At 32.4% G+C, this 20,837-nt stretch overlaps 1 protein-coding gene and 1 long non-coding RNA gene across 6 annotated transcripts in view; one reads left to right on the forward strand and one right to left on the reverse strand.

Annotated features, from left to right (window-relative positions):
* Positions 1-20,837, forward strand: part of LOC143079928 (uncharacterized) — a 64,912-nt gene that overhangs the window by 14,272 nt on the left and 29,803 nt on the right. The window lies entirely within an intron of this gene.
* LOC143079927 (uncharacterized) lies at positions 341-18,291 on the reverse strand. Its single transcript, XR_012979547.1, has 4 exons — positions 17,250-18,291; positions 2,207-2,323; positions 937-1,265; positions 341-599 (listed from the first exon to the last, which is right to left on the reverse strand). It is a non-coding gene; the product is annotated as an uncharacterized LOC143079927 (long non-coding RNA).

Here is a 20,837-nt window from a genome sequence, read left to right on the forward strand (position 1 = left end):
TTCACATGTGACAACCGTCACGTTGTTCATAAGATAACAGTCCACCGAAACGGACATAGCATTATCACTTCGAGCCAATCAATCCTTTGATCAAACTCCTTCATGCTGCGTGCTAAGCGGAGAAGCAACAAATACAAATTCTAAAGTCTCCGTTTTCATCCAGCTGGGTTCCAAACTACGACCTCTCGCACTCGGGGTGATCACGCTACCACGTATTCGTGTATCCATCAAATTAAAGGAAAGTAAACGAGATAGAAATCAATGTTTTTTCAAGAGAAAACATAATTACAAACTGTTTAATGTCAGTACAGCACAAGTAGAAAATTTGAACTCTTGAAAATTACATATTAAAGCATGCACATTATTTTGAATAAAACATAATTGTACTGTTGCTGTTGAAACCATATGTTGTTCAACTGCTAGGTAAAATAGCCACAACAAATATGATACCTCATGTATATAACAAATCAAATCAAAAAAGAAAATGAGTTCTATTAGTTCCTGTATTATAGAATAAAATATCTGTTTCTTTTGACATATATAGCCATATACATATGAGCTATATATGGTGCGTCTAGTTGTCATGTTCTTCGTATTTCCTGAAAATACATAAAAAACAACGATTGATTTCGACCTTAAATGTTGTTAGTTGATGATTAAAGAAAAACAAATAAATATTATAAAGTAGTCAATTACCGATTTCAAGTTGAGTTTGCTAATAAAACGTCCAGATGTTTTGCTCAAATGAAAAATATTTAATTTGAAAAGAAGATAAATATTTAGTTTTCTCTTTAGCAAGCAAAGACAACGCGTTTGACATTTGATCCGTGAAGAGACATTTCCAGTCATTAATTCCACTTTCAATTTTTTCGATAAATATTTTGTCAAAAACTGGCGTGGATACTTTTGGTACACCCTTTGGCAATTCTACTTCACCTTTATCGTTAAACATGAACATTCCACTTGTTGAAATCTTCCAAGGCCCCGCATGATTGGATTTGTAACACAGTTTAATCTTATTAGATACTTCATCCATTGTAAATCTATAATGTAATGGCTTGATATGTTTCCGTACATCAGCAATAAATGGTTGAAGCCAGTTCCTAATATTGTATTGCCAAATTAAGTTGCTTGGATTTGGTAAGAGATCCAAAAGCTCAGGGATTTTTTCTGCGTCATTTCGACGGAGGGAATCTACTATTTTGCTGAAAACCGGCGTCAATATCCTCATGTGTGTGTCCAACATACAGAAAAGAAAGGTGAACCTGCAAAAAAAAATATTTTCATAAAAAATTCTATCAAATTTTATATTGATTTATATTTTAAAACTGTCCGCATTACGATTCTTGTATGTGCATTCTTTTGCTAATTGTTTTGACATTTCTCTGAAGCAATATTGCGACAGTCATGATAGTGGATGTATGTGGAGTATTTATATATTACACTTGATACATTATTTCAGGGACGGTGTTCCATATCATGAATTCAGTTAGTCTAAAAATACGACGGGTGTCCCTCGAGGAGCTGTTAACCGAGTTTTCCGGTGGTATTGGAGTTACTTTATATTTTTATGTAATGGTTTGTCTTAGTTGTTTTACTGTTGAATATTGAGATGATTTATTTTAATCGACTTTTCATTATGATTCTCCGTCGGTATATTTTCTCGCTTTATTATATCTTATTCATCATGTTCATTTGGATACAGTTATTCATGTTAATACATAATGATACGACCCTTATAAAAATGGTAGGAGGAATCACCGATCAATTCAGTAGGAACAAGAATGTGTCCTCAGTACACGAATGCCCCACTCGCACTTTCATTTTCTATGTTCAGTGGACCGTGACATTGGGATAAAAACTCTAATTTGGCATTAAAATTAGAAAGATTATATCATAGGGAACATGTGTACTAAGTTTGAAGTTGATTGGACTTCAACTTCATCAAAAACTACCTTGATCAAAAACTTTAACCTGAAGCGGGACAGACGGACGAACGGACGGACGGACGAACGGACGGACGAACAGACGAACGGACGAACGGACGCACAGACCAGAAAACATAATGCCCCTCTACTATCGTAGGTGGGGCATACAAATACGTGTGTCCATTGTCATGATTGTATTCCCTGATTTTTTTTAGATAGGAATTCTATTATCTAACAGTAGTATGATTACTGTGGGCTATAAGATATCAAATGTCTACCTCTTGAAATACTTTCATGTGCACCAGTAACTCGCAAAACGATAAAACATATTTATTTTTGTTTTCCCGCCAGCAGTTGTCCGCTTGAATATACAATACTGGAGGCAACGTTCCACCCTGCAAAAATTATAATTCAAACCTTAAACATGTTATTTTATTTATCTTGCTCATTCATTACTTGATGTGTCAAAACAGGAGTTTGTTGTCCACTAAATAGCTGTAGCTGACTAAAATAATTGCAAGTATATAATACTGCCTTAGCAAGTACAGTATGTCCAATGAACATACACACCAATATGTGTTATTCCTCCCTACCGTGTTGCTTTTAGTTGTTTTGTCATCGTAGTTGTAATGTTTTTCCCCTTCTTGATGTGGTATGGTATATGCTATATTTGTAACATAACCGAATTAAACTTCGATATTAATTATGAAAAGACAAAATATTGGTTGAAATCCATGTTGCTTTTTGTATATCAAAATACATTGTATTAAGAATGTCCCAGACACCCGCAGAAGTCGACTTAAACACATACGTATGCATGTAAACACATATAAATTTTTCATAGATTTTATATTCAATTATAATGCAAAATATTCTATAAGAATACTAAACCACCGAGGCTGTACCATTTTAGTAGGCTTGACTTCTAACAGATAACAAAAAAAAATGATATTTCTTTTTTTATGTCTCTTCATGATTAACCATGAACTTAATATGTAGTTCATCCTTAAATTGGAAAAGTAAAGATAATCGGTTTAATAGATATTACTATCTAGTAATAGCATAATTTAGTCAGTCATAATGTGAATCTTTTCAGTCAATATAATTATGTATGCACAAAACTGATAATCTGTGTATCGCACTATTTCGGATCATTTCTACTGAGGGCTATTTGAAATTTTCTAGTTTGAATTGTTCTATATTTGCATTGTTGTTTTGTAATATTTATAGCTGATTATGGACATTGATTTTACTCATTGTTGAAGGCTGTGTGGTGATCTATAATTGTAATTTTTGGTGGCATTGATCTCTTGTCACATTCCAGCACTATGCAATGGTGGTTTCTATAAGTTTATTATTTATGATTATGAAATACATGCTTTTCTATTTCAAATAAATCAATACAAGTAAAGGCAAAGGCAGAGATAATCGTGTGTAAAATAGCAGAACAAATGTGTCGTCAAATAAAATAATCATTGTAAATGACATTAAAACAATGACATGATTAAACAATTCCTAAATAATTAAATTAACCTATACTGAGCCAAAAAAGTTTAGCAACACTTTTTTTTAAAAATTTTTTTTGGTTGTTTCTGGATTTTTTTTTAATGAACATCATTGATCACTGGGGTAAAGCTGATGACCGTAACTGCATTCACGGTCATCCCAAGATGTCGGATGAAAAATTAGGTCAGTTTCTGTATTGTCTGTTAAAGTGTTTCTATATCATTTTCTTTACAAATCATACATTGAAACGATGTAAATTTATAAAAGAATCACTCGGAAATCACTAATTACTTCTGAGAAATGTGCATGAAACGGGAAATTCGATTTGAAAAAATCGCCAAGATGACCGTAAATTACAATCGAGATGACCGTAACAGAATCAGCGATTCATAACAAGGCTGACCGTAACTGCTTTTAAGATGACCGTAATTTGTAAATGATGACCGTAACTTTTAAAGGATGACCCTCAATTCTAAGAAATATCCGTATTTATATAACTATCTTTTTGTAACAAATGATTAATCGTGTTTGTATACACATATTAATATGAAAGTTTTATCCTAAAGGTAGAAGAAAATAAGACGTGCTTCAAATGCAAAGATTACCATATGTATCTTTTTTACAGTAGAGGGTTCAATTTTTAAAATGAATTTGCCAAAAGACATGCGGTGCACAGCCTACAACTGCTCGACAAAAGATTTTTTTTTGTTTCTGGGATTCCTTTTAATGACATATAATAAATACACATTTTTAAAAATGCCAAAAAATTGCATGTACACCCATTGATATTATATCGTCTTTCATTTTGTCGTGCAAATAAAATAACAGAAATATTTTGAAAATATCATTCGAATAAACTAGTGAAGGTGAGCTCCAGCAAAGTAGATCCTTAAAATAGTATTGTACGAAAAGCGTATCACAAGGCGGAACGTTGTCAATTTGTATATATACAGAAATGTTATTCATACAGTCAGGATTCTACTCTAAAATTATCTCCCCATTACGCCAGTTCATGCTCACAGTCGTAGAAATGGAAGCCATTGTAGGGATGACGCTCTGCCAATTTTGCTCTTGAAAACTGACAAATTTATCCACATAGCACCATTACGATCGATCGTTATATGTCAGTTATAGTTTAAAATACAAATGTATCTACTAGCTAATGAGCATTAGTTAATGATCTTGTCTGCATTGATTCAACTTAAAACTATTGTCTGTTTGGATGTCAGATGGAATTTTTGAAAATTCTTAAGCATTTAAAAAAATTCTAATTAAATATTTCGTGGAAGGGCATACTAAACATTTTCAGTGGTTGAAGATTATAAACCCTAGTTATCACACACACATTTTCATCATCCAAATTAAAAGACTGTCGTCAAGTACTTTTAGAAAAAATAGCTATTCGAACACACCTACTCTGTTTTTGTGATTCATTAGATATATAGGTATCTGAATTGACCCATATATTTCATCTTTTCGTACTGTCATTTTTTACGTTATAAAGTCAACCTGTAGCTTTGATATATAATAATGATAGAATCTGAAGCGAGATGCTATATAAAATACTCTTGCTTTGTACGTTTTAAAGACAAAATATACACCCCAAACATAAAAAGGTGCACTCGATTTTTCTCTTTTCGATACAATCGTTACCTGTTTTGGGGAATTTTTTCTTGATTCACATAATGGAAGGGCAGACACGAAAATTTCTGAACTAAAAGATTGATGTGTTCTCCGTCCGTGATAAAAAAAATCGGAGGTTATGCATTTTCTACATCCAACTTATAGATACTATATATAAAAAAGAAGATGTGGTATTATTGCCAATGAGACAGCTATCCAGAAAAGACCAAAATGACACAAACATTAACAACCATAGGTAACCGTAAGGCCTTCAACAATGAGCAAAGTCCATACCGCATAGTCAGCTATAAAAGGCCCCGATAAGAACCATGTCGTCGACTTGATATCTTATTGTTTTGCATTACTATGTAATAGATACATCGAAAACTTATGCAAACGGTGTTTTTAAAATAAGAAAATTGTCGTTTTATTTGTTTCTATTAACTTTTTAAAATTTTGTTACTATATCAAACATTACAGTTAACTTTTATCGCTTTCTCGATAAACACAGAGCTTCGATTCTTGTGTTCTATTTCAAAAGTGTTTCCGCCTGCATATATCAAGACAAATTAAGATTTTAATCTGCTTCCTCTGGACCCATACACATTGGCTCGATTACCAAATATTCGTATGTATTATTAATGTTTTTAATACTCCATTTATTGGCATTATGTTTTTCTGGTCTGTGCGTACGTTCGTCCGTTCGTCTGTTTGTTTGTCCGTTTGTCCAGCTTCAAGTTAAATAAAATTGAAACTTAGTACACATTTTCCCTATAGAATGATCTTTTTAATTCTAATGCCAAATTACAGTTTTATCCCATTTTCATAGTCCACTAAACATAGAAAATGATAGTGTAGATGAGGCATCCGTGTACTAGAGACACATTCATGTTTCTTCAAATTTTCGTCGTATCGCTGTAAATTTGTGTTAAAATTTTAACGTCGATATCAATAAATATTTCATTGTTTACGAGAAATATGCAATTTACTATCATTGTTATAAATCCTAAATATGGCCAATTATATTATAGTTTCAAAAAAGAAATTTATGAAACATATTTATATCCGCTAACGGAGCCCCTATTGAGATCGACAAACTCAACAAAAAAGCTTTGAATACAATACGGATATTTCTTGGAATTGATGGTCATCCTATAAAAGTTACGGTCGTCCTATATAAATTACAGTCAGTCTTTACAAATTACGGTCATCCTTTACAAGTTACGGTCATCTTTTTACCAATCACGGTCATCCTTGTTTTATGTTACGGTCATCTTGAAAATATTTTGATTATGATTTACGGTCATCTTAACGATTTTTTCAAATCGAATTTCCCGTTTCATGCACATTTCTCAGAAGTAATTAGTGATTTCCGAGTGATTCTTTTATAAATTTACATCGTTTCAATGTATGATTTGTAAAGAAAATGATATAGAAACACTTTAACAGACAATACAGAAACTGACCTAATTTTTCATTCGACATCTTGGGATGACCGTGAATGCAGTTACGGTCATCAGCTTTACCCCAGTGATTGATATAATCCTTAGTATTACCTGTATTTTTAAGCAGTCGTACTTTTTTCCAGGTGATTGATTTTGCGCCATTTTAGCTTTGCGCGTGTAACTGATGTTTTACCTTCTGTACCTGTACTTTTAAGACGAAATTTAATTTGTTTTTGCACTAACGTTCAGAAACACACCATTGGTAAGAAAAACACATAAACGTTTGAAAAAATCGTATGGGGCGTCAACCAGGCCTCTCCGAAAATGACCGTCAGATGGCTCTTGGAATGGTTGATGCTTACATGAGTGTTACTGACGTAGTGGATCGATTTAATGTGCATAAGTCAACAGTTTATAGACTAAAAAACAGTTATCAACAAACAGCACTGGATAGGTCAATATGTCGTAGACCAAAAACAACTATCGTCAAGGGAGGAGCGCTACATTCGCTTTACGTCAACACGGGACAAGTTTTGTGTGGCCACAACAGTAGTGCATTGACTAAGGGCAGCTGCTGATGTTACTGCCAATACTTAAGTGATGCCATGAAAGCATGGTCGAGAAATTGATTTTGAATAACACAATACTCAATTCCGCTTTTTGACCCTCTCGCGCTCCATACAAAAAATATTCTAATGAATATGCGTGTTAAACATACATTTTGCTTCTCACATGTCATAATTCATAAAAACAAATATGTAACCCATAAAAAAACGACAACCACTGAATTACAGGCTCCGGACATGGAACAGGCACATACATACATAATGGGGGGGGGGGTAATCATGTTCGCGGGATCATAATCCTCCCCTAACCTGGGACAGTGGTACAACGGTACAACATGAGAATGTATTTTGTGACTTTTCAAAAGTAATCCGTTTTTTCTTCTTTATCCTGTTCACTAGCCCAAATATATTTATTTTATTTTATTAAAGAAAACCGATATGCAATGACTTTGTAAACTATGCTCAACAGCAAAATAAACTGACCATCGCCATTTTTTTTAGTACATGTCTTAGGCAGCAACTATTTCATTTTCGGGGGGAGGGGGGGGGGGCAAACAATTGATTTTCCCATAAAACGACAAGACAAGACAAACTATTTTATTTTCTCAGTCATAAACGTGTACAATAGTACTGTAGCCTTTTTTCTCTCTCAAGCCTTTGAATGTTGATTTTAAGAACGAAACCGTATTAAAGAAAATTGTAGTATGTTTTAGTAAAAAAAAATATAGGTTGCTGTTGCTTTTTTTAACGCAATTTGTACTTAATAAAAGTATCTCCCATGCCTATCAATTATGCAATAAAAAAAGTATCACGCAAAAAGTAGAAAATTCTTTTGAGGCCTATTAGGTCTGAGTAAACTATGTTAATTTTCCTTTTATGACAATGCAGAGTGAACGAAGCATCTAGTAATAAAACATATCGGCTGCACACATCGATCAATTAGATTAATCATAGTTTTAATTTTGAATACCATATTATCTTCATAAAATGTCTGTGCCAAAAAAAAATCGTTTTATAACCCCAGCTTCATAGTGCGTGATTTATGACAACTTGCCGCTGGGTGCGTAAATATTAACACCGATGTGAAGTGCCTACTTCTTAAAGCTTTTATATAAACAAAATAATTAATGCTTTTGTACATTTTGATTGGAATAGGTATATTAATATTTCTATCTGTTATTAAAGGATTAACCACGATTATTGAGGGAAATCCTCTCGTTGTGAAAGTAGTTGATATCATGCGTGTTAAGGAATTTTTGATTCTCGGACTATCATTTTTTTCGACATTCGATTTTTATCTCAATATGAACAATTTTGTTTTTAAATCCTGTTATTTTCAATGGGAACCCACAATAATTATTTAAAAAGTTCTTGCCGCCTCCACCTCCACAAAAAATGAATGGTCAATGTCTAATATAAAATCATTAATAAAATGATATCGTAAGATATGCTTTAAGTTTACTCGGGGGTGGAGAGGGGGCACTTACTATGCAATGAGTGACAGGAATGGGCCGCTGGAATAGGTTAAAATTTCTTGCTACATGATTTATAATAGTTGATAAATTCAAATATCAATTATGGGTTCATATTATCACTTGCTTGATAATATCAGAAGTATCTGAAACAAATCAGATGTCAGTATTTATTTTTAATGCGGTTAAACCACAGTCGACTTGTAAATGCATTAGCTATTTGTCAAACTAATTAATCTCTATTATTCTAATGTAGTATTTCCACTGATGCTAGTCATAGATGCTATAAATCCGATTATTTTGACATTTGCACCTAATTACCATATCCAAAGGTTTGTATACATGAAACACTATACCATTGATCAGTGGCAGATCAAGAATTTTTCACAAGCCGGGGCCCACTGACTGCCTAAGAGGGGGCCCGCTCCGGTCCTGCTTCAGTAATTCCCTATATCATAATCAACCAAATTTAGCATCAGTAGTCAGAGCTCATGTTTTGTCTGTTATTGTGTATATATAAGCCGACCCTAAACAAAATTTACTTACTTAGTACTTACTTTTCTTAATCTTACGTATACATGTATATGGGTTATATTTAGTTTTTAAAGATCATTAAAACCGAATATTTTTTTTTGTTTCGATTTGTTTTGTTGTAATAATTCACTACGTCAATTGATAAAAATCATCAATATAAATACAAACATGTTTAACCCCGCCGCATTTTTGCGCCTGTCCCAAGTCAGGAGCCTCTGGCCGTTGTTAGTCTTGTATTATTTTAATTTTAGTTTCTTGTGTACAATTTGGAAATTAGTATGGCGTTCATTATCACTGAACTAGCATATATTTGTTTAGGGGCCAGCTGAAGGACGCCTCCGGGTGCGGTAATTTCTCGCTACATTGAAGACCTGTTGGTGACCTTCTGCTGTTGTTTTTTTATTTGGTCGGGTTGTTGTCTCTTTGACACATTCCCCATTTCCATTCTCAATTTTATTTCACATATTTAGACGTTATAATAACCCCTATCTAATAATTTCACTTTGACATTAGTTACATCGTTTATATTTCTTATTTGCCGTATTGCTTCACCTATAATAAATCCTCGGAATACATGCTGTGATTGACAGCTACTTTTGTATTTCTGTGTGTATAGATTAGTTTCTTTAAAATGTATTTCAAGGTCAAGAATGCCAGGTGTTGTAAATTATCAATTTTTACAGCGGATGAGGGCATTCCGGTGTATTGCTATCGCCTAGATTTCCATTACGTAATATTCGTTTTGGTTTTTTGAACCGATCTATAAACATGATGAAGACATCATCAAGTGCAAACTTATATTCCTTATCGCTTGTTAAAAATCCATTTCTTCAATGAATACTCATCACATACTTTTTTTAAAAAGATAAATTAATAATATTAAAATGTTTTGTTATACGTATAAACATTTAGTGAAAAATCATTTAAAATAAATATGCACACGCATGCGGTAGAATATCTCAAGAACGTTTGCAATCTTAAGCAACGATAACTCAACCATGCACTAGCACTGCACTATTATTAATATAGAAGAATAGAATGATATACAATGAAAATACACGTAACTGTAATATACAAGTATTAATATACTATATAACAATAATATACCTGAGTAATTATACGGATTTGTATCACGTACTTCAATATAATAGTCATTACGGTGAGGATGAATTCCCTGTCATTAATTTATCTACGCACGAACTTGTCAAAGAAAAAAATTATATCTGCACATAAAACCTCATTTTCAGGTATAGATATGGGGTTTTTTCTGAGACAAGTGCTTCTCGGACCATTCACAAGAACTTGCGGTCATCCGATTTTCAGTATTTCAGTACTTTGGTTTCATTCTTCGAACAGAACCCTGCATAACTGGGTAATTTTGGGTCAAGGGAAAACGTTACGTAGCCCTAAGCAATAAACCATACAGGCCTCATTTCGTAGCATATTATGTTGAAGTAGATTTCATATTATAACTTAAATATTTTAGTTAAATACAATGACGATGATGGCGGCCTAAGGCTCTTCGCGGTTTTATTTTGTATTTGTTTTTGTGCAGTAGTGTTGTGTTCAATTGAAATAACATATTGTATACTGAGCATGTTTAGTGAGAATATAAAAAAGAAGATGTGGTATGATTACCAATGACACAACTATCCACAAAATACCAAAATGACACAAACATTAACAACTATAGGTCACCGTACGGCCTTCAACAATGAACAAAGCCCATACCGCATAGTCAGCTATAAAAGGCCCCGATAAGACAATGTAAAACAATTCAAACGAGAAAACTAACGGCCTTATTTATGTCAAAAAATTAATGAAAACAAATATGTAACACATAAACAAACGACAACCACTGAATTACAGGCTCCTGACTTGGGACAGGCACACACATAAATAATGTGGCGGGGTTAAACATGTTAGTCATGTTAGTAACTCCGGAAATAATTATACTGAATCTGATCGTTCATGTAAATCATGAAACAAGACATTGAGGAATTAGCAGATGGGAATTTGTTGGGATAAACTTCAGATTTTGCGGTCATTAGTTATCTCGTACATTACTTAATAACTATCATGCAATCGTTGGTCATTTTATTTTCTCAGGAGGATTGATTACTACACAAATTGTCTGTTCACTACTGCATGGCTATGTAAATATTTCTAAATTAATAAACTATGGCATGAGAAATAAATCATACATGCAGAATACTTGCAGTTTTAATAAGTTAAATATTGTTTCTAGATAAACATTGTGGTCAAATCTATAGAGACAAATAAACTTATGACGCTTGAAAATAAAAAAAAATCGCAAAGGCTTCAACGGAATAGTGATTTCTGCTGTCATTTTGAAAGCGTAATGTTGACTGTAAAATTGAATCCATGCATTTATCTGTAAAATACCGAATTACCAAAAGGATCAAACCATTTCTGTATTTACTATTTCATGACTTTGGAGATTATATTTTATCAAAGTAGCATTATATACCATGGAGTTTACAAAAGTATAATGTTAAAAAAAGTTACCTAAACTTACTAAAAACGTATAATGTGTTATTTGATCTTATTAATTTTGTTCACTATTTCTCCTTTAACAAACTTAAAGCACGAAAAGAGGCTTATAAAGATAGAAATATATATATTGTATTCAAACATTTATTATTCAACAAAAATTAAGAGTCCTGCAGGGGCCTGGTTTTCGAAAGTATCATAAGATATGTCATAAGATATATCTTAGGACATATTTTATGATCATCTTATGACTATCGTCTGATATGTCATAGGATGTAAATCAAAGCTGTCTTAAGAGAGTCGTAGCTTTGGTGCTCTTATGACTGTCATAAGTGAACATTATTTTCTAATATTTTAAGTAATGATTAAAAAGTGATAAATATAAAAATTAAAATGAAAAGTATGAACATATTAATATTTACGAATATTTTCTTTCTTTCATATAATGGACATGAAATTTTATATAAAAAGGAATTGATATTTGACTTGAAAATTTGTTAAAAATTAGTTTGTGATAAATAATAAACTTGAACTTCGTTTTCGTGTATAATCATACTTTTTTTAAATGTGAATACTTTTTAGATTCGGTACATCGAGTACCCGCTTATCGAAATGCCCGTGCACATACGTTGATATAGTTCTATCAGAGACATATATATGTCTCTGGTTCTATTAACTATACTATGAACTAAGTAATATGTATATGTATTATACAAAACCATGACTATTAGAAAAGAATTCAAAATTATATGTCGCAGGAGATTCAAATTTTAGTTCACGTAGTTGAGAAAAATAAAATCCTTACTATTAAGCTAACTGAGATACACAACAAATATTTGTATTGCAATTAACATGAAATTAAACATGAAAAGTAATTAAAATTTTAGTTTACAATCATAAGACCATCATAAGTCATGTCGCGAGGGGTCTTAAGTTTACCACAAAAGTTATGACAATTCGTAACTTAGGACACTTTCGAAAACATATCTTACGACTATGACATGTCATAAGACCATCATAAGACATGTCTTAGTCATAAGATACTTTCGAAAACCAGGCCCCTGACTCACTAAATTTTGAGGTAAATCATGACTGAAAACTGTAACAATAGCCTTTTATTGAATTATCAATTGTTTAGCAATAAGGTCTTTAAGTTAGTCTAAATATGTATATCAATTAAAAAAAACATTCAGATTGTAGTTTGGTCATGAAACTACGGTGGCAGAATGCGAACATGAAAGAAAAAAAAATATGTTGTTCCCTCATGATACTATGTCGTTCCTTCAAGATGATATGTCCTTCCCACAAGATAGCTATCTCGTTCCCTCAAGATGCTATGTCGTTCACTTAAGATACTATGTCGTTCCCACAAGATAGTTATCTTGTTCCCTCAAGATAATATGTCGTTTCCTCAAGCTATTATGTCGTTCCCTCAAGATACTATGTCGTTCCTTCAAGATGTTATGTTGTTCCCTCAAGATGCTATGTCGTTCCCTCAAGATACTATGTTGTTCCCTCAAGATGTTATGTCGTTCCCTCAAGATACTATGTCGTTCCTTCAATATGTTATGTTGTTCCCTCAAGATGCTATGTCGTTCCCTCAAGATACTATGTTGTTCCCTCAAGATGTTATGTCGTTCCCTCAAGTTATTATGTCGTTTCCTCAAAATACTATGTTGTTCCCTCAACATAGTTTTAACATTGTATTGATATTGCTATGTTGAGGGAACGAGATAACTATCTTGAGGGAACAACATAGCATCTTGAGGGAACGACATATCATCTTGAGGGGAAAACATCGTTTCTTGAGGGAAAGACATAATATCTTGAGGGAACGACATGATCTCTTGAGGGAACGACATATCATCTTGAGGGAACAAGATGACTATCTTGGGGGAACAACATAACATCTTGAGGGAACGACATATCATCTTTAGGAAACGAGATATTTATCTTGTGGGAACAACATAGTATCTTGAGGGAACGATTTGAAAGATCGTCGAGTCCAGTTCGTAAAATGTATGCATTTGTTTTTTGAATGAAGTAAAGCGTTTCCAACGAGTTTTTAAATCTAAATTATTTTTAAACAATCTATAGCTCCATTCGATCATATTTTTCATCTCGATATCCCTTAATTTTACTCAATATATATATTTTCAAAATACAGAAAAGAAGATTAAGTTTTGTTGAATCGACCATGAGTATAGTATGTGATATTTTTTTCTCATTGTTAAAGACCTACGGGTAGCCTGTAAATCCTTACGACCGCTTTATTGTAATGCTTTTGCGCCACTTTGCACACAATGCAGTGATTTGTTATGTTAAATCTACGCAAAAAAAAACAAACCCAACATTTAACTTAGAATAACTATTTTATAACACTAATTTTAAAAAACGTGCATACATAAAAGTAATAGTTATGAAAAAAAAACATGTCGTCATATATTTATTCTTTACATGTAATATCTTCATCAGTCGTTCTGTTCATTTTTTTTTTAATACTGTGCCATGTCACACATCAGATCTAGACTAATTACTATAAAACATCCCAAAAAGTAATTATGCTGTTTTACCATGATATTATATAGATAAAATTTCTCTGAAAAAAGTTTAATACCGTAAATAATAGTTAGTTTTCTTACGCTTTTGTTTTGTATGTGTTTGATAGCTAGCACAGTATTACATGTATTATGCATCATAGATGGTTGTTTAATGGAAATAGTTTTTAAGTCGAAAATAGTAAACCACTCATATATACACTAGCTTTCATTCATTTTATAACACGGATATCATTTAATATTAAACGTTTCCGGGCAGTTGAAGAATCAAACCACATGGGATCTTTCTTGTGTAGCTGAATAAAGGAGTGGTGTAGTGCATACACCTTTCAGATGATGTAAAATGTAAAACCAATTGACAAGTCGATTACTAGTTATTGTATTGATATATGTCGGAGATAATATAGTTTCTAATGAACGAACGAATCATTGTAAATGTAAAATTACTGATCTTTATCTGCGATGAAAACTCAAGTTAAAGCTTGTAGTAAAAATTATAACAACATTACCACATCTCGCGTCTGAGACAGTAAACATATTATGATACAAACACAAGCTATTTTATCGTAATCATAAATTATAAACAATTATGTATACTAGTATACAAAAATCTGGAAAACCAGATAGGTTCATTATACATGCACCTAAACTGGCCATTCGTTAAAGAGCGGAACAAATGAATACCATGTAATACTCTATGCTTATTCGTATTTATACATTAATTCATAAAAATCGTTTGTAAGTGAGTAAAACGTTTTTTAAGCGTCTTAGGATGTTTATTCATGTTGTTTTTAGGATTTTTGCAAGATATTCGGAATCCTCTGGGTTTTTTTTATGTACTTTCCCAAAATATTTTGCCCGCTAACCCCTACTTTTATATATTTTCATAATGTTATTACACAAAGTTCTATTTAAAAATCTAATAAAATCCTTGTTATTTTTTTAAAAGTTTTTGTAAGAAAAAAGGTGCAAATGTTAAATGTATGAAAAATATAGAGAGAATGATTTCCCGCCAAATTTTCAATGCCCTTTTTTTTTATATTAGCTCACGGATGATTTTGGCAGTCTAATTGTTTTACCTTTATTCCTCCTTTATTCATAACCATTCTTATTTTTATTTTAAATGTTGTTGTGTGCAAATTAAGGACAACCGATAGACAAATGCAATAACATCAATAATTTAAGACCTCATTAAAGATTAAAACAAAATTAAATTACATTAGACACATTTAAAACTTGTCACCGTCAAGTTTTAAATGTGTAGAAATGTGTCCTATCGAATAAATAGAATAGAATAGAAGAGAAGAGAAGCAGTGGTGGATCCAAGGTTTGAACCCCCTTTTTTTGGACGATCAATGCATTTGAATTGGGACATGTAGTTGGACCCCCCCTTTTTTTTGTCGTGGGTCATGAACCCCCCTATTTAAAATGGCTGGATCCGCCCATGAGAAGTTTAAATCGGGGTTACATGAACATTACAAACATAAGCTTGGCAGTACTAGTAGAGTTTCGTATCAACATTGCTACCTTTCCAATTTAAAAACATTAGCATAATAAATATCTTTATCACGCTTAAGGACTATAGTCAACTTCATGTGCTATATTTGACTTTTTAAGATATACGCATTTAAAAGATGATATATTCTAAATGTACACACGTTTTAAGCTCTTAGATAGCAAAATTATTTTGTGATGACTTTAGCCATTATTGAAAGCCCTGTCAGTAACTTTTGCAATTTAGCAATTTTAGACAACATAGACATTCTATCGTCTTTATTCATTGCAATGGGAAAAAAGAAAATGTTCTGTACCGTTGACAGTACTAGAATCACATACTATACATATGTATTCTGCGTGCAGAGGTATCAGGATGCATCTGTCTAGTTATATTTGTAAAATGTTAGGGAGCTACCATTTGATTTTTATGGGGGGGGGGGGAGGGCTAGGATGAAAAATCTTGTCCTGCATTTTTTTTAGTTTTAATCTCTGTCCTGCCTTTTTATTTTTCACTTTATCCGGTCCTGCTTTTTTTTTCTTAGTTTATCCTGACTTTTTTTACATAAATTGTCATCCTGACTTTTTTGCAAGTGTCTCATCCTGCCTTTTTTTTTTTTTTTTTTAACTCAAAACTTCTGTCCTGCCTATTTTTTCAAATTTCATCCTAGCACGACCCCCCCCCCTCCCCCCCCCCCCCCCCATAAAAATCAAATGGAGGATCCCTTATCTAGTATAAGATGCATCTGTCTAGTTCTATTTGTAAAATGGTATCTAGTATACGAATAAATACGTTGCCTTGAAGGATACTTAATAATGGACAGCTATACAGTATAAACTGCTACTTTTTTTGTATTTCAAAAACATGCAACTAAACGTTAAGCATGCAATTATCAGTTAATCGATCAACGTTTTTAAATAAAGTTAAACGGTGTTTGTATATTCGCTTATATTATATTTCCTTTATCCTGCAATCAGCCAACTATTGTACAAACAACAGGTACACTAATATTTTTGTTGTTGCTTTATTTCTACTTGTTCAAATTAATGTTCTGTTGTCCGACTTCCATATTGAACGAGCGGTAATGCGGATATTCCTTTTTTTACGTAACAGTTAATTTTTGGGGTCCGCGTTAAGCTACATGTCAAATTCTTTGAAAAATAAGGGACAAATTTTTTAGATTTTATACAACTAAAATTTCAAGTGAATGGTGTAAATTTAAGGATAAAAATAATATACGTTTATTTTCGGAGAAAACAAATATAAGTACTTGCTACGAGTCTGAGAAAAGCTCGGCGAAGTTAGTTTTTCGTCATGTTTCGAATGCTCATACACATAAGTTGTATATTTTCCGACAATGTACATATATCATATATCTATCACACTCGGGGAGAAAATAGATACATGCGTGGAATGAAAAATGTGCTGAAAATACACGTTTGCAATATTGGAAATTCCTTTGTGGTTTTAAGGAATGGTAATACTTGTTTTACGCACTTGAACGTAACCTTTATTGCTTTTTTTCATAAAGTGTATATCATATTATGCGTACATTCGCCATGATAACGATTTTAATTTGAAAATAAGTTGAAATAAAATTATACATACCTGTCCCTTTTCTGTCTCATCTTCGCTGTCGCTAAATACGGCATCGGATATCATAAGCATTGAAAGAAATAAAAAGAACACATTTTAAATTAGGAAAACCATGGTGGAATTATAAAATCGACGATTATTTCAAAGTACACATCTAGACCGATGTGGGCGTGTCAAATACCGGCTGTTTTCAAGAGAAGGGTCAAATTTTTACTGTGATTGACATGCAGGCTAGGGTGAGAAGTATAAATTAGTGTGAACATATTATTAATTAAACATTCATTGGTAGGATATTCATTATGGCAAGTTGGGACATTGTATTAAACAGTGGTGATTTTTATCTTGTGCTTGGACGTTTCAAATGGGGAAAAATAAAATATATCATACCTGGAGGATTAGGATTTTTTTTAAAAGGTACTGTAGCTTAAGTTAACTTAGACTTGGCTTATGCCAATGCAGAAAAAAATGAGAACGATTTTTTTTTTATAATTTCACATTTTTCTAATTTAAAATTACATTTTTCAATACATTTTGTAGTTTTGATTGACAATTATTTTTAGCGTTTGGGCAATCAAAAGCTGACATCCACTATAATATTATAGCCAAAAGTGATGAAAGTTGCATTAAACACCAACAAGTAATCAATAAATCTTATAATTTCAACAGTTCATTAAAATTCACTTTCAAGAAAGTACATTTTGCTTGGTTTCAGTTATTGTTTTAGAAATGTTAAAGACTTTAAACGTCATTATCCACCAGGGTGCGATAATGACCGGAAATGGTTCAGTACTGGTCATGTGTTAACGAGAAATTTTATTTTTCTTAATTGACGAATTTAACAGGTTTTCTTTTTTAGATCACCTGGCCCAAAGGGCCAAGTGAGCTTTTCCCATCACTTTGCGTCCGTCGTCCGTCGTCGTTAACTTTTACAAAAATCTTCTCCTCTGAAACTTCTGGGCCAAATTAAACCAAACTTGGCGACAATCATCATTGGGGTATCTAGTTTTAAAACGTGTCCGGTGACCCGGCCAACCAACCGAGATGGCCACCATGACTAAAAATAGAACATAGGGGTAAAATGCAGTTTTTGGCTTATAACTCAAAAACCAAAGCATTTAGATCAAAATTTATCTGTTTATCATGACAAGATCTATCTGCCCTGAAATTTTCAGATGAATCGGACAATCCTTTGTTGGGTTGCTGCCCCTGAATTGGTAATTTTAAGGAAATTTTGCTGTTTTTGGTTATTATTTTGAATATTATTATAGATAAAGATAAACTGTAAACAGCAATAATGTTCAGCATAGTAAGATTTACAAATAAGTCAACATGAACGAAATGGTCAATCGACCCCCTAAGGAGTTATTGTCCTTAGTAGTCATTTGTAAATTTTTACTAACATTTTCCACTGAAACTACTAGGCCAAGTTCATTATAGATAGAGATAATTGTAAGCAGCAAGAATGTTCAGTAAAGTAAGATGTACAATCCCATTTCCATCACCAAAACACATTTTTGTCATGAATCCATCTGCTTCCTTTGTTTAATATTCACATAGACCAAGGTGAGCGACACAGGCTCTTTAGAGCCTCTAGTTTCATTTTGTTTCAAAATAGTCTACAGTAACTATAAAAGATACATTAAAAATAATAATGAAGGCATCATATGCATTACCGAAAAGATCAAATCTAGAAGTTTAGTTATAGCACTATATACATGATATATAATAATGACTTTTGCGTTATAGCCAATTATTTTAACATCTAAAATAGATGTAGCAAGAAATGATCAACAATACGCAATTTGCACATCAGTTACAAATACTCAAATTATCAGTAACAGGATGAGTTTTACCAATATTTTACGTTTTTAAGAAAATGCGAATGCGAAAGCTATCCACCAGAGTTCAAAGCATTAAATTGGTAGTAAGCTAACTTTTCCTATAATCTTGAAAACTACAATAGCTAGACAAATTTAAAAAGGTGAAACAATTTTTAAGAAAAGGAAGATATTAATTCATTTATGTTGTTGTAAAATTGGCATTGATGCAATTGTACTTTTAACTATATTTGACTACAAATATTTGCCTTGAAATGGGTAAATACGTTTGCCCTTAAAATGTCCGATGTAATTGCGTCCTAGATTTTGGCGTCCTAAATACATGATATACATCAATTCGCAAAGCATATATTTTTTTCTAAATATAACTGAACGCGATCAGGTTCAAGGCTTTATGGTTTTTGTTAATACTAATCTTTATTGCAAAATTACACCTATAAGGGTTAAGCAATACATTTCGTTGACTTATTTGAATATTTCAGGTTTTAGGAGTGGATGGAGAGGTTCAAAGTGTTCATCTTAAAGATTTCGATACACAGAAATCCTTATTTAAAGACCAGTTCAAAGGGACTTTATTTTCAAGATCAACCTTCTTAAAGGCGTGGAATCATATCCGTGGTAAGACTTTTGTTCATGTTGTTAGTCATTGAACATGTAGAAATTAAATGGTAGCTTCCTTAGTAACACAAATAGATAAAAATAAATAGATTAATTTAATTCTTGAATTTGACAGCAATACAAGAAAAAATAAAATGACCTGGGATTTAGTAAGCTTAATATATATCTAAGATAGCTACATAGTTTGATGAAAATCCAAGTTGATTTGAAAAAGTTATAAAAAAAATTAAAGATGCCTATCTGAATTTATATAAAATTTTAATTTTTACCTATTGTAAAATTAAATTCTTTCATTTCACAGCAATAAAATAAACTACCTAATAAGCTTGAATTTTGTAAGATCAATATTTAATTTAGTTAGATGGGCTGATTTACATCAGTCAAAACTAAATTTGAAGGTCAAGACTAGTCGAGACAGGTCGAGACTAGTCAAGACAGGTCGAGACAGGTCGAGCATTGGTCAAGACCCTTTCAGACTACACAAAGATCATCAAGTACTGAATCAGACTAATTAAGTAAAGTCGAGAAATAGTCGAGTACACTAAAGTACAGTTAAGTACAGTCGAGACAATGTCGAGACTAGTCGAGTAAAATGTGTGCTCGATTTTACTGGTCGAGCACAAAAACTGGTCAATTCAGACTCTGAGCAGTTTGTAGTGTATGCTTACTGCTGATTGTGCGGTTAACCTTTTTAATATGATAAATTGAACCTCAAAATAGGATTTTATTTGTAAAAATGTGACAGTTTTTATCAAAACAAAATATTATTTTGATAGGAAACAGAGATGACAATTGAGCTCGAGTCAAGAACTTTACATGCAAACGAGGTAAGTTGAGGATGAACTTAGGTGAAATTAAATAAAGCAAGAATTTAAGATTGTTACTATTACCCGGAAGAGCATTAGATAAGCCTCAAAATAAGCTAAATACATTGAAATGTCATGGAGCTCATTTCGAGATATTTGATTTTTAAAAGATGGCCGGATAAGGCTGACTCGAACTCTGTGTATATATCTGTCTGACAGGATTTATCTGACCTTCACCTCATCATGCTCATTGTCATCATATTTTAAAATGTCAAGTTTATGCGATACTTGTAGTTAGAGCTTATTCTTTAATAATTTCCACATGAAATCAGTGATTA

The sequence above is a fragment of the Mytilus galloprovincialis genome, chromosome 6 (assembly GCF_965363235.1).
Source record: "Mytilus galloprovincialis chromosome 6, xbMytGall1.hap1.1, whole genome shotgun sequence".
NCBI lineage: Eukaryota > Metazoa > Mollusca > Bivalvia > Mytilida > Mytilidae > Mytilus > Mytilus galloprovincialis.